The following is a 16,599-nucleotide window of genomic DNA, read 5'->3' as shown; positions in this document are numbered from 1 at the left end:
ATAATTACTATCATGAAATTACACACTAAATATAAAAGAAATACAGAACAAGAGAACCTAAATCTTCCTCATAGAATATAGGAAAATTTCTTGCCTGTTTCCTGTAAAAAGTGTGACCTGAATAATAATGAAGAGCTTAAAGTAGCTGTCAGAATAATACAAAAGAAAAAGAATTCAAGTTAAGTAAAACAGAAATGCAAAATATTTCTCATTCCTTATGGCACTAGGCACTGGCCAGAGTGGAAGCAGACATGAAGACCTTCTACTGTGTCAGATGTTAATCATTTAGTTGTCAGATTGTGAAGAGGTCCAGCGCTTATTTAACTGGGGACTGAGGCAGACTGGATGGTAGGAGGAGTATTCAGAGGTGGGACAGCTACTTACCAATCAGTACTAAAGGATTTCCATATTTTGTCAACCATTTGGCTTTATACAAACAGACTGAATATTCGTCTAGAAAAAAAAATGCAGGAGTAAAGCAAAATCACAGAATTTCTCAGAGAAAAAAATTCCAAAAAACAAAAAAACCTAAAATAATAAACATAAATAAATGAATTTCAGTGGTAGCAATTGAGCACCAATTGAACAGAGAAAATAGAACTTTTGAAAAACAGCATAAACTTGAAAATGGAATAGATAAAAAGGGAAATTGAAGTTTTGAAGCATATAAAATGAGACAGCGTAATGTAACAATTACGAAAAATGGCCTTTGAAAGCTTACTACCTGAACTGGAATCTTGTGTCTACTTTTTTTTTCTTTTAATGTTTATTTATTTATTTTGAGAGAGAGAGAGACAGAGAGGGAACAGTGGAGGGAGAGAAGGAGACAGAAAATCCCAAGTAGGCTCCTCACTGTCGGCACGAAGCCCGAACTGGACCTTCCCTGAGGAGAGAGATTCTTTTTGTTGACTTGATGCAGTAAAAAACTATGTTGAAGAAGTCAATATTAAAAGTTACTAAATTGGCCTATAGAATGTTGGGTAGCCTGAGAATGGGCTTCAGCCATGTAGCCATCTAGCCATGTAGCCTTGTAGCCATAAGGAAATAAATTCTATAAATAAACCAAATGATCTTGGAAGCAGATTCTTTACCAACCAAGCATTTGGATTAAAATACATCCCAGATAATACCTTGATTGTAGCCTTGTGAGACTATGAGCAAAGGAATGTAAGTCATACCCAAAATTCTGACCCACAGAAACCAAGATAATAGATGTATAATTTTTTAAGTTACTAAATTTGTAGTAATTTGTTACTTGGCAATAGAAAACTAATACAGGAAGCCATCAAGAGGTATCTAAACCATTTTCCAAGGTACATATGTGACCTAAGTGAATGAAATGGGTTCTATTAGAAGATATTTAACTGGCACTTAATAAAAAGGATAGAACCAGTACTATAATTATACCTTGGCAAGAGGAGCCAATCTTCTGGTCCCCATATCTTAGAGGCCCCTATATGTCAGAAACACACATGCACACATTTGCAAGAACGGAAGGATGCCTTTGTCACTCAGAATCTGACACTCAGCACTACCATAATGGTAACTGTGACCTTAAAACATCTGCCCTCCTAATATTACTCATGGCCTCAGGGGAATGCTTCTCCATATTTTTTGCTCTGTGTCCTCAAAACAAATGGCAGTTGTCAGAATACAATGAAGGCCAGAAGGTTGAGACATACACACAACCAGAGTATGTAAAGATTTGAGCAGCAAAATAAATTTAAAAAATTAATTTTTCCTTCCTCTCTGTTAGTACATATTCAATAGATTTTTGCTTAATAGTCATTTGCCAATAGTGTCAAGCCTCCATTTTCTTGCTTTTTTTTCATGTTCCAGTTTGTGGTTCTGTGGGCACTCAGAACTTACTGCAGTACTCCCAGAATTTGTACTTAGCTCCTGGAAAACTTTTTGAGATATCAAATAATCCATATTAATCTTATAATGCATACCACACATGTGGATGTTGATGTAATATAAATGAAACATGATATTCACTGTTAAATTAGCAACTAAATTACATTGAGTTCTAGAACTATAAATGATTTCATTTTAATAAGTATATTTCAATTCTGAAAAACCAATGGGTCAAAGATGAAATCAAAAGACAAAAAAATAACTTGAGACAAACAAAAATGGAAATACAGTATGCCAAAATTTATGTGATGTGGCAAAAGCAGTTCTAAGAGGAAAGTTCATAGCAATAAATGTCTACATCAAGAAACAAGTAAAATCTCAAACAACCTAACTTTATACCTCAAGAAACTCAAAACAGTTGAATAAATAAAGCCCAAAATTAAAAGAAGGAAGGAAATAGCAAAGGTCAGAGTGGAAATAAGTGAAATAGAGATTGAAAACACAATAGAAAAGATCAATGAAACCAAAAACTGGTTTTGAGAAGATAGACAATATTGACAAACCTTTATCTAGGCTCACTAAGAAAAAAAGAAAGGACTCAGATAATGTCAGACATGAAAGAGGAGATGTTACAACTGACACTACAGAAATACAATGTATCACAAGACACCACTATGAACAATTATACACCAAGATGTTGGAACACCTAGAAGAAATGGATAAATTCCTAGAAATATACAATCTATCAAGAATGAAGAATGAGGAAATAGAAAATCTGAACACTCTGATTACTAGTAAGAATTAGTAATCAAAGACCACCTGACAACAAAAGCCCAGGACCACATAGCTTTACTGATGAATTCTACCAAACATCTACAGATGAATCAATATCAATCAATATCAAAATCTTCCAAAAAATAGGAGGGAACACTTCCAGACTCATTTTATAAGGCTAGCATTACCTTGATAACAAAACCAGAGAAAGACACCCCAAGAAAAGAAAATTAATGGGCCAATATCCCTAATGAACATAGATGCAAAAGTCTCAGCAAAATAGGGGTGCCTGGGGGGCATAGTCAGTTGAGCGTCTGACTGTTGATCTTGGCCCAGGTCATGATCTCACGGTACATGAGTTTGAGCCCCGCATCAGGCTCTGTGCTGATGGTGCAGAGCCTGCTTGGGATTTTGTCTCTCCATCTCTCTGCCCCTTCCCTACTTGTGCTCTCTCTCTCTCTCAAAATAAATAAATAAACTTAATAAAAATAACTTTTTTAAGTCTCAACAAAATATTAGCAAACCAAATTCAACAATACATTAAAAAGTACATAAACCATGATCAAGTGAAATTTATTCCTGGGATGCAAGGATGGTTCAATATCTGTAAGTCAATCAATGTAATATACCACATTAGAATGGATAAAAATCATATGATCATCTCAATAGAGGCAGAAAAAGCATTTGACAAATTCAACATCCATATATGATTAAAAAAACTCTCAGCAAAGTATGTATAGAGAAAATTTACCTCACCATAATAAAGGCCATATATGACAATCTACAGTTAACATTATCCTCAGCAGTGAACAGCTAAAAGCTTTTCTTTAAGATTGGGAACAAGGCAAAGATGCCCAGTCTTGCCACTTTTATTCAACGTAGTATTAGAAGTCCTAGCCATAACAATAAGGTAAGAAAAAGAAATAAAGTCATCCAGATCAGGAAAGAAATAAAACTGTCACTATTTGCAGATGACATAATATTATATACAGGAAACCCTGAAGACTCCTCCAAAAAACTGTTAGAATAAATGAATTCAGTAAAGCTGCAGGATAAAAAATCAATATGGAAAAATATGCTTCATTTCTATACACTAATAACAAACTATTATAATGAGAAATTTTAAAAGAATCTTATTTACAATTCCATCAAAAAGAATAAAATACCTACGAATAAATTTAACCAAGGGTGTGAGAGATTACACTGAAAACTGTAAGACATTGATGAAAAAATAGAAGATACAAATAAATGGAAAATATTCCATGTTCATGAATTAGAAAACTTGATATCGTTAAAATGTCCAGACAACCCAAAGTAATCTATAAATAACTAGCTATCAAAATCCAATGGCACTTTTCATAGAAATACAACAAAAATCCTAAAATTTGTGTAGAACCATCAAAAAACCCAAATAGCCAAAACAATCTTGAGAAAGAAGAACAAAGCTGGAGACATCATGCTCCCTGATTCCAAACTATATTACAAAACTATAATAATCAAAACAATGTGATATTGACATAAAAACAGACACATAGATCAATGGAACAGAATAGAGAGCCCAGAAATACACCCATGAATGTATGGCCAACAAATTTGTAACAAAGGAGCCAAAAATACACAATGAGGAAAGGACAATCTCTTCAATAAATTGTGCTGGGAAATCTGGACAACTACATGCAACAGAATAATATTGGACCACTCTTATACCATACACAAAAATTAACTCAAAATGGATTAAAGACTTGAATGTGACACCTAAAACCATGAAACTACTAGAATAAAACATAAGCAGAAAGTTTATTGATATCTGTCTTAGCGATGACTTTTTGGACAGGAAATTTCACACTCTTACAGGATATTCCTCCAGGAATTCAACCAGGCTTTCACAAGCAAGAGTGGGGAGAATCCTGAGAAAGATTCCTTCACTGTGCTGGGTGTGAGAGGGAAACAACAGCCACTGCTGAAACCCATCTTTTCTATTTCTTCTATGGAACAAAAAACACTTAAATTGAGGTGAAAAGGGCACCAAAAACTGTAGGCAAAAAGAATGCTCTACCCTTGAAGGAGGAGCAGGAAGAAATGCTAGGTCTAATAATTACATTTTTAGGAGAGATAGAAACACTTATGATGTCCGTACCCAAAACCTAAGTTTACAGTGCCTACTTACAGCTATTACTTAATCTGAACATCATAGAATACCCTCCTTCCTTACCCACCACCTCAGGATAAAGTGATTTGATTTTTAAAATAATAGTACAATATGACTAGGACAGATACAAGAGACAGATTCTCCCTGGAGAGCAGTGCAAAGGAAGACCCATATGATCAAAATAAAAAAAACACAGTAATGGAAATGAACAATGTTTAGATGAGCTCATCAGTAGACTCAACACAAGTAAGCAAGGAATCAGTAAATTTGAAGGTAGGTCAATAAAAATCACCCAAACTGAAATGTAAAAAGAAAAGAACACATTAAAGGAAAGAACAGGACAGACTATCCAAGAGATGTGAGACAATATCAAATGGCCTGATACATGCATAATTAGAATCTCAGAGGAGAAGAAAAGGCAGAATATATGAATAAGTAATAGCCAAAATTTTTCTAGAATTACTGATAAACAGTTAAGTAACAGAGCCAGGAAGCTCAGAGAACACCAAGTATAATAAATACCAAAACCCCACTCTTTAAGACATATTATATTCAGACAGTAGCAAACCAAAGACAAAAATCTTAAAAGTATTCAGGGAAGAGGAAACATTACCTATAAAGAGACAAGCCTTAGAATTATAACACATGTCTCACCAAAAAAGTATGTAAACAAGAAGACAAAGTGACATCTTTCAAGTGCTGAAAGAAGAAAACTCAACCCATAAATCAATGTCAGCAAAAGTATCCTTAAAAATGAAGATGAAATAGGGGTGCCTGGCTGGCTCAGTCAGTGGAGTGTGAGACTCTTGATCTGGAGTTGTGAGTTTGAGCCCTGTATTGGGTATAGAGATTACTTTAAAAAATTTTTTAAATGATTTTTTAAATGATGAAATAAAAATATTCTCAGACAAATCAAAACTGAAGGAATCCATTGCCAGTAAAACTACAAGCAATGTTACAGAATATTCTTAAAGGAGAAAAAATATTATATACATCAGAAACATAGATCAAAATAAAGAAATGAAGAGTGTCAATAATAGAATAAATGAAGATAAAATAAAATGTTTTAATTGCTGTAAAAGATAATTTAGTGTTTTAAAGCAAAAGGCCATTCTACCATTCCATTAGGACAGTTATTTTTAGATGAGGAGGACATGGTAAGACTAGTGAATTTTATGAGATAAACATATCACCACACTTCATTTACTGTTAAATGAATTTTTTGGTGGGAAAAATATATTCCAAAGAATTTTGGAATACTATATATTCCAAAGAATTTTGGAATACTATATATTCCAAGGAATTTTGGAATACTATATATTCCAAGGAATTTTGGAATACTATATATTCCAAGGAATTTTGGAATACTATATATTCCAAGGAATTTTGGAATACTATATATTCCAAGGAATTTTGGAATACTATATATTCCAAGGAATTTTGGAATACTATATATTCCAAGGAATTTTGGAATACTATATATTCCAAGGAATTTTGGAATACTATACATTCCAAGGAATTTTGGAATATTATGAGTAAGGCATTCTATAAATCTACTGGTTGTGGTGGTTTGAGCTGAAGCATCATTGGCAGGAAAAGGAAATATGCTTCCAAAGTAAGTCTCTTCCAGTGAGAATGAAGTGTACCCTTCGAATGATGGAATTGATCTAATGTAATCAACCTGCTACCAAAGTTGACTTATCCTCCATGGAATGATCCTAAATCAAGGGTTCATTTTTGGTGTGTACTATTCTAGCTTCATTTCATTGCAGTGGTTTTAGTCAGTGAAGATCCATGTTGCTAAGTCCATGCATAACCTCCATTCCTGCCCACATGACCACTTTTGCTTCTGTGTAGTTGTTGCTTCTGTGGGTCCAAATCAAGTATTTGTTTCTCATCATCAAGTCTGGCAGATAGGAAGACAAGGTGGAGGTGAAGTAAAGGAGAATAAGGACAATCTAGAGCTTGCCAAGCTCTTTGTTCATCACCACATCTGACTAGGATGGCCCTCAGAGTAATGGCCAATGCTTTACTTCAGCCTTGTGAAATACATTCAAATCATAAAAAAGAGAGCTGTATTTTAAAATATTTTGGTAGGATGTTTGAGTAATACACAAGATAAAGAAAAATCCTACGAGTTTTAGTTGGTTATTGGGTTAAGAGAGTGCATATGCCATGGGTGGATATTTGGCGGATAGGTGAAGGATGGAGATAAAACATGGTATATTTGAAGAAGCAAAAATCACATTGACATCAGACTTCTCCTCTGTTATATTAAATACCAACTACTTAATGAAGCAATATCATCAGAGTTTTGAGGGATAAAGGATGTGACATTAGAATCTATGTTTAAATTGTCTTTCATGTAGAAAAGTAACAAATTTATTCTTAGATACTCAAAGGTTTGGAAAATATATGACTTATCTACCCTTAAAGAAAAGCTACTATTAGCTTTAGATGTACTTACCTAAGAGATTAACCAAAATTAATACTCCAGAATTAGGAAGTTTAGGTGTTAATTTAAAAGACTTATTTAAAAGAATTGTTGAGGGGCTCCTGGGTGGCTCAGTTGGTTAAGCATCTGACTCTCAATTTCACCTCAGGTCATGATCTCACAGTTCATGAGTTTGAGCCCTGCATTGGGCTCTGTGCTGACAGTGTGGAGCCTGCTTGGGATTCCCTCTCTCTCCTTCTCTTTCTGCCCCTCCCCTGCTCTCTCTCTCTCTCTCTCTCTCTCTCTCATTCTCTTTCTTTCTTTCTCTCTCTCTCTCTCAAAATAAACAAATAAACTTAAAAAATAAATAAATAAAAGAATTTTTGATAGACCTGAGTCCCAATGAGAATTATAAGAATAGTAATTCAAGAAGCCACATCAAATTGACATTACCACACTAATCAACTTGCAAGAATGCAAAAGTAGAGATGCCTCCTTACCACTGGAATTTAGACAAATTTTAAAAACTGTCTCATTATGAATATGATTTTCCTTTAGGATTTGGCAGAAAATGTTTCTTGATAGTAACTTCACCCTCAATAAAAGTACATACTTAATTTCAGATTTTCAATTAAATAATGAAACAATTATAACCTATATAGTCCCAGAACAACTTCATAAGAAAATACATTAAAATAATGATGTTGTTTTATTAAAATGATAGTATTTTGATTGATTTTTGTCTTTTTTTATTTGGAATTATTTTTTAGGTTGTCTTTCATAGACAGATTATAAATTTGTTAATTGCAGGGCTTCTGCTTCCAAGTGAGATGTGATTGGTCTCACAATGCCTGATCTCAAAGTCCTGCTAGAGGAATAGGTATGTTATACACACAGCAGAGAACTCCAAATATCACCCTCAAGAAGTTTGAAACCTGAGGTGAACTCAAACAAAGTGACATTGAAATCCAAATCCAACAGAGCATAATGCCTGATTGGCTCAGATTCATTGTCTCTTATTCCAACTTCCTAACAGTGGAAAAGATATGCACTCCCTGGGACAAAATCTTTCAGTTCCCATAAGCTTTTGGATATACAATGCTCAACATACAATAAAAAAAAAAATACAATACATACAAATATGAAGAAAAATGTAACTTGCAATCAAGAGAAAATACAGCCATTAGAAGCAGACCCACAGAGTGACCCAGATGTTGGAATCAGCAGACAAGGACTTTTAAATTAGTATTATGAATGTGTTAAGGAAAGCACAGGAAAAGATATACGAAACAGATGAAAATATATAGAACTTAAACAATAAAGCTGTATCTATAAAAAAAGAGCAAATAGGACTGGGTCAGTTGGTAGAGTATTTGACTCTTGATTTCAGGGTTATGAGCTTAAGCCCCGTTGGGCATAGAGCTCACTAAAATAATAATAATAATTATAATAATAAAATAATAAAAAAGAGCAAATAGATATTCTGGACTTGAGAGATACAATAGCCAAAATTAAGAATTCATTGTATAGGTTTAACAGCTAACTGGACATAGGAAAAAGGATCAGTAAATTTGAAGAAAAGTCAATATATATTATCCAAACTGAAGCACAGGGAAAAGAACAAGAAAAAAGAGATGGGAAGGTGCAAGGCATAGAGAGCCATTGAGAGAATTTTGGAAACTTCTTTGCCATTTTCTCTTCAAATGTTTCTTCTGCCACATACTCTTTCTCCTCTCCTTCTGGAACACCATTAGGATGCATGTAAGACTTTTTCACTGACTAACATTTCTTTCATTCTCTTTTTTTGTGTTTTTCATTTATCTTATGCTGTTTTCTGTAGTTTCTCTGTTCCCCCAGGAATAGTTCTCTAGATAAATTCTGGAATATCAACTTCTTGCTTTGTATCCAGAAATAGAAAATTCCCTCAGCACAAAAGCATCAATAGAGGATCATTATCTACAGTAAGATACTCTATCATGTTCTTTAGATGTTGCAAAATACCTAAGATAAGAACAATAGAAAGCTGTTTTAAGCAGAAGAGTGACAAGATCAGATGTACAGTTTAATATTAATATTACTATTTGTAACACCTAATGAAATAATAAATTCAGGGATAATAATCACTGGCTGCTAAACCCATTAGCTCAGTTGTTCCCTAACTTCTTGCTTTCAGGAATGCTTCACATTTTCAAAATTATTGAGGATGAAGAGATTTTCTATAAGGGGCTTATATCTCTGAATATCATATTAGAAATTAAAACTGAGAGGAATTTAGAACAAAAATGTCACATAACCTCTGAAAATTTCTGCTATACACTTGTGAGAAAATGTAAATAATATCTATTACTATTTTGAAGTCTTTTTGGCCTTGCAGACTCTCTGGAAGAATTTTGGAGATTCCCAGGGGTCATGTTTGAAAGCTATGGTATTAGCTTGGGAAACTTGATGATGAATGGGTTAGGCTAACAACATACCTGAACTCAAAATAAATCTTGTCCACACAAAAAGAAAGTCAATTATTTGATTCATGATGCAATACAATATGAAGTATGCAACAACATCTCTTGAAATGTTCTTGCCAAAGGAAAATGAACTTCAACCTAGTCAAATCTCTACATTTAACAAGTTACAGGAAATACAAGGAATAAAAGAACATGTTTGCAATTAGCAAAACCCATAATAAAAATCATAATACAAGATAAATAAAACAGCTTTTTAAACAAATAAATGGGAGGAGGAGAAAAAGGGGGGTTATGATCATATAAACCACAGAAAATCTGTGGTCTTTATGTGGATTGATCCTATTTTAAGCAAACCAGTTCTAATTTTTTCTTCAAATTGGTACAGCCACACCATCCTCCTCCGGAAGGCATCTCACTCCTGTGCATCTCCAGGGCCCTTGGGACCAGCATCCAGCAGGTCCTGGACTAAGTCTGTCTCTAAACTAGAAGGCTGGTGGCCAGACTTGTGCATGAAGAAAAAAAGCAGCAACTGGAAAGAGCTGACAGAACCCAGGGGGCAAGCCAGGCCTCAGAGGAAGAGGAAGGCAAGGGCAAGCTGAGCTGTCATGACCAGAGGGGGACTGGCAGTCTTCCTTACCAGGCACTTAAATGCTCATCGAAGAGTCACCCCATGAGCCGTGATGAGAGACATGAAAAAATGCAAGACACTGAAAATCATTCACCATCAAATAAAACACTGCAAAGACCTGATAGTCTTGAAAATAAATATAGTGACAGCACAGGTCACAGTAATGCAAAAAATGTGCATATTCACAGAGTTCAAGAGAGAGATAGTGGGACCAATTACTCTCCACAGGATAATTCACACAACCATAGTGCTCTTCATAGTTCAAATCACATTCTTCTAATCCAAGCAATAATCCAAGCACCTTATGATTCTGAAGATAACTGGTCTGAGCATATTAGCTCTTCTGAGGAAAAATATGACTACAATGTCAAACAGAAATTTCACAGAGGAAAAACAAAAGAATGGCTTGAAATAAAAAAGAGACAAAAAGAAGCAAAGAAGATAGAAATTAATAGCTTCCCAAAAGGTAGGGATTACAGAAGGGAAATGATGCAAGCAACAGCCACTAGTGGGTTTGCCAATGGAATGGAAGACAGGCATTCCAGCGATGCCAGTAGATTGTTCCCACAGAATATTTTGCCTCAAATAAGCAGACACAATTATACAGACTACAGACTGCCAAGAGCAGAGACATACAGTAGTTCTACATCAGTATAGCACCCCATCATACCAGTGTTTCATGCAACTATTACCCCCAAACACTCTTCCTTCTAAACCATTTACATTATGGCTGATCACCAGCCAAATAAATCATCTGATGCTAATGGAGCATCTACTTTATCAATACTGCCTACACCCACATCTTCTGTCCCTGCACAAGAAACAGAAAGAAAAGATATGCCATGCTGAACTACAGTTTTTTGTTTTTTTTTTTATGTTTATTTTTGAGAAGAGAGAGTGACAAGAGCATGAGTAGGGGAGGGAAAGAGAGAGAGGGAGACACAGAATCCAAAGCAGACTCCAGGCTCTGAGCTGTCAGCACAGAGCCCGACGGGACTCGAACCCAGCAACCTTGAGATCATGACCTGAGCCAAAGTCGGATGCTTAACTGACTGAGCCACCCAGGCACCCCTGAACTATAGTTTCTGAGTTTCTGATTATATTACATTATTTTCATTTGGTTAACTAAGACACTTAATTATAAATTATTTTTTTACAGTCTTTTAGAATGTTACTGCATAGATTTAGATTAGATTTAGCCATATTTAGCTTTTTAAAAAATGTTTTTTTTAATTAAGAAGACTCAGAACTTTTTTTCCCTTTGACACTTTGAAGTCAAGTGCTTCAGTTATAACAGTTACTAAAGATTTAAATAACTGTCAAAGCCAGATGCCTGTCTTTTATATTTGTATAAAGTAATTTTCAGTTTTTGCGATAATTGTCATGATAGTTTAGTTTAGATATTGTCTCACTTTTTTATTAATTAAAATTTAATATGAAGGGGGGGAGTTGGTGCAGCTACTATGAAAAACAGTATGGAGGTTCCTCAAAAAATTAGAAATCAAACTACCATATGATCCAGGAATTCCACTTCTAGGTATTTATACAAAGAAAACAAAAGCACTAACTCAAAAAGGCATAAGCACCCCATGTTCATTGCTACATTATTTACAGTAGCCAAGACATGGAAACAAACTGAGTATTCATTAGTGGATGAATGGATAAAGAAAATGTGTTGTGTATATACAGTGAAATATTATTCAACCTTAAAAAAGGAATGAAATTATGTGATTTGTAACAACATAGATGGACCTTGAGGGCATTATACTAAGTGAGATAAGTTACATAGAGAAAGATAAATACTGTATAATCTCACTTATATATAGTGTCTTGAAAAATCAACTTGCAGATATAAAGAAGCAGATAGATAATTGCCAGAGGTGAGGGCTAGAGGGTGGGAAAGATTGGTTAAGGGGGGGGCCAAGAAGTACAAACATCCAGTTATATAATAAATAAGTCATGGGGATATAATGCATAGATAACATGGTGACTGTAGTTAATAGGACTATAAAGCCTATTTGAAAGTCTGTACATCTCTATGGTCTTTAAAGTTCTCATCACAAGAAAAATAATTTTTGTAACTACATATAGTGACAGATGCTATCTAGACTTTTGATCATTTTGCAATATATGTGAATATTGAATTATTATGCTGTACACCTGAAAATTGTATAATGCTTATGTTAATTAAGCCTCAATTGAAAAAATAAAAATAGACATTCCATCTGAAAGAAGTGACACAGGAAAACTTGAATAGTGATTTAACATTTGTTGATACAAAGACATGATATTATGCCTGATTTTAGATAATCTGGTGGAGTAAGAAAAGGGGGGGCAATATACAAGACAAAAATGGCCATCATAATTTTTGAAGTTTGGTGATGAAATCCATGGGAGTTCATTAGACTGTTTTTCCCATTCTCCCTACTTTAGTATATGTTTAAGATTTTCCATGATAATATGTAAAAACAATCAAGATTAAGGATTTTGATAAAGTAATTATAAGACAAATATAGGAAAACAAAGAATATGTAAAAAGAGCTAAGTCAATTTTGAAAAATAATAGCAAAGAAAGGAGACAGCCTTCCCAGATATTAAGATATACTACAAAGAGTAATAAAAACAGTGCTGTACTTACACAGGAACAGACTGGTATATCCAAAGTTCAAAATAAAGAGCCCAGAAACAGATCCTTGTATAAAAGAGAAATTAGTGTATAATAAAGATTGCATCATGACTCAACTGGTGGAGGAAGGGTGGAGATTTAAATATATATTTTTTATCAAAATGACTCATTATAAAGATAGGAAGAGTTGAATCAGCATCTGTGTCATTACAAATACAGTATGATATCACACTTATATGTATAATCTATAAAAGAAAAACTCATAAAAACAGGGTAGAATGGTGTTTACCATAGGCTGGGGAGTGGGGAAGTGGGGTGTTGGGTAAAGGGTACAAACTTTCAGTTAGAAGATGAATAAGTTTGGGGGATGTAATGTATAGCATTTTGATTATGGTTAACAATACTGTATTATATACTTGAAAGTTGCTAAGTGTGTAGATCTTAAATGTTCTCATCACTAAAAAAAGAAATGGAAATTATGTCACATGATAGAAGTTTTAGGTAATACTATGGTGGTAATTATTTTGGAACATATAAGTGAACTGAATCAACACACTGTATACCTTAAACTTAAGCAGTTTAACTCTCGTGATAATTAAAATATTTAACTGTATAAAGCAAAACTATCAGAATAAACAAATGTTGGAGAGAGACTACATGATATTGGGGGTATTGGTGGGGAGGAAAGGATTCTTAAGAACCCAAAAAGCATATGTTTTAAAAGGAAGGAATGATGGTTTTTTTAATATCAAAATTATATGACAAAAGATACTAGAAAAATAGTTAGATCCTAGGCAGATGGATAAGGCATTTATTAAAGATTACAAGTGATAAAAGATTAGTGTTTAGGCTACACAAGAAATTGGGTAAAGGATATGAACACCAAAGAAGAAATGTTCAACATCACCAGGAATCAGAAAAAATACAATTTTTTTTAAATGGGAAATCTAAATAGGCCACAATTTAGAAAACTCTAAACCCAGATGCACCAGATCCACATATGAATTCTTTTATACACTTAAGGAAGAAATAATACCAATATTACACAAAATATTTTTTCAAAACCAAGAGAGGAAGGAACACTTTAATTCATTTTGTTAGGTCGGAATAACCTTAATACCGAAATGTGCTAAAGACACTGCAAAAAATAAAAATTAAAAAATTAGGCAAATTAGAGTTAACTTGGTGGAGAAGTAGGGGGGACACTGAGCTTTCCTCATCCCTCAAAGCTGTATTGATGTCTAATTACTTGGAACACCCAGGAAATTGATCTAAGGACTGGCGGAAGGATCTCCACAGTGGAAGGAAGACAACTGGCAGGTGCAAGGTGCGTGGATGTGAATTGGGGAGAGAAAAATGGTGGTGCTGTGGAGGGGAAGGAACACTTTCCATGGAGGACAAAAGGAAGAGAAAGAGAGAGGGGTTGAGAAAGTATGGCATCGAGTTAGCACAAGAGGGAAACCTCTCTGGACCACGGACTGGGAAAAAAGATGTATTGAATGTCCCAGGTTTTTTTGCAAACAGCTTTTGGAGCTCAAACTCTGAGGTTTTGAAAGTGCCTGACTTTCTGTGGAGCAGAGCTGTGATGCAAACTCCTGGGGAGGAGGGAGCTGGACTTTGAGTGCATAGGGTGGTATAAAAGATCTCCAGGGTGCGCTAGGAGAGAACAGTCCCCTTCCTGGAGTACTTTTGGAAGACGGTTTATTGCTTCCCCAAGGACAAAAGACCCTGAAGGTACCAGCCAAAGGCCTTTCAACAGCAGAGTAGAGAGGCTCTGCTCCAGAACAGGGGAGCCTATCCGTGAAGTGGCGGGTCCTTTAAGACTTTAGGTTTTGAATCCCAGCCACACGCCAAAGAAAAAAATCCAGGAGAGTTGTGGTGTAGGGCGAGCCCACTGCCCTTCCTATTCTGTGAGGGCTGCCTGAACAGCAGGGGTTGAGATCGCTGTTTGGAGGATAAGAGACTGAGGTGGCACCATTATTACCCCAACACCAACATGGTGGGACTTCAGAGAGCAACACAGCAGCCCCCAAAGGAGGCAGGACCCACTTATCCCAAACCTGGCCTCCTGTGCCTGGCAACTGCTTATTTACTGGGGCAAGACTGACTCGAGCCAATTCAGCTGGCCTCTCCTCCAGACCAGCACAGACAGGCAGTACCCCCCATCCACCAACAGACAGCTCTTTTCTTTTCTTTTCTTTTTTCCCTTCTCCTTTTTTTCTTTTGGAATCAGGCTGATGGTTTCTTATTTGTTTTGTTTTGTTTTCCTTTTCTCTTTTTATTTGGATCAGGCATTTTCATTCTCTCTTTTTTTTTTTTGCTTCTTTTTTTCTTTTCTTCTGCTTTTTTCTTTCTTTTTTTTTTTTTTTTCCTTTCTTTGTCTTTGAAATCAGCCTTACAGGTTTTTGATTCTCTGAGTTTTTTTGTTCTCTTTCCTTTTCTCTTTTTTTGGGGATCAGGCTTCTCCCCGCCCCGCTACCATTTTTTTCCAGGGTTACTTCAACAAACAAATCAAAACACACTTAAAGGTCCAAACACTCCAAGACTGCAAGCAAGGAGGAGCTCTGCAGAGGAATGACCAGTGGGAAAGAGTAGCCAAAACACAACAGAAGAGTGCATGCAGCATATACCAGAAACACTTCCTGAAGTGCCAGGCCCTACACAGTGTCTGACCCCTTTTTATTACATTTTTTAATGTTTATTTATTTTTAAGAGAGAGGGAGACAGAGCACTAGCAGGGGAGGGGCAGAGAGAGGGGGAGACAGAATCTGAAGCAGGCTCCAGGCTCTGAGCTGTCAGCACAGAGCCCGACGCTGGGCTCAAACTCACAAACTGTGAGATCATGACCTGAGTGGAAGCTGGATGCTCAACCAACTGAGCCACCCAGGCGCCCCCCCCCCCTTTTTAATATAGTTGTGCTGTCAGGTGCAGGAAATATAATAAGCTTTTAAAACATGCAAAGGACAGACACGTAGCCAAAATGACAAGACAGAGGAATTATCCCCAAAAGAAAGGTCAAGAAGAAATCACAGCCAGAAACTTGTTCAAAAAAACATATAGGCAATATATCTGAACAAAATTTTAGAACAACAGTCATAGACTATGAGCTGGGCTTGAGAAAATAACAGAAGACACCAGAGAAACACTTCAGAGATCAAATACCTAAGAACTAGTCGGGATGGATTTAAAAATGCTATAACTGAGATGCAAAATAAACTGGATACAGTGACAATAAGGATTGAAGAAGTAGAGGAGAGAATAGGTGAAACAGAAGATAAAACTATGGAGAATAATGAAGCTGAAAAAAGAAGGAAAGGAAATTACTAGATCACAGAGAAAGACTTGGAGAACTAAGTGATTCCATGAAATGAAACAATATCTATATTATAGGAGTCAAGGAAGAAGAGTGGGGAAAAGGGACAGAGTTGTTTTGTTTTGTTTTTTTAACAAATTCTACCTGAGAATTTCCCTGATCTGGGGAAGGAAACAGGCATCCAAGTCCAAGAGGCACAGAGAACTCCCTACAAAATTAACAAAACAGGTCAACGCCATGACATATCATAGTGAAACTTGCAAAATAAAAGGATAAAGAGAGAATTCTGAAAGCAGCTAGGTCCTTAACCTACAAGATTAGACATAAGGTTAGTAGCAGACCTGTCTACTGAAACT

Source organism: Panthera tigris, chromosome B4, assembly GCF_018350195.1.
Source record: "Panthera tigris isolate Pti1 chromosome B4, P.tigris_Pti1_mat1.1, whole genome shotgun sequence".
NCBI lineage: Eukaryota > Metazoa > Chordata > Mammalia > Carnivora > Felidae > Panthera > Panthera tigris.
This window is presented reverse-complemented; position numbering follows the sequence as displayed.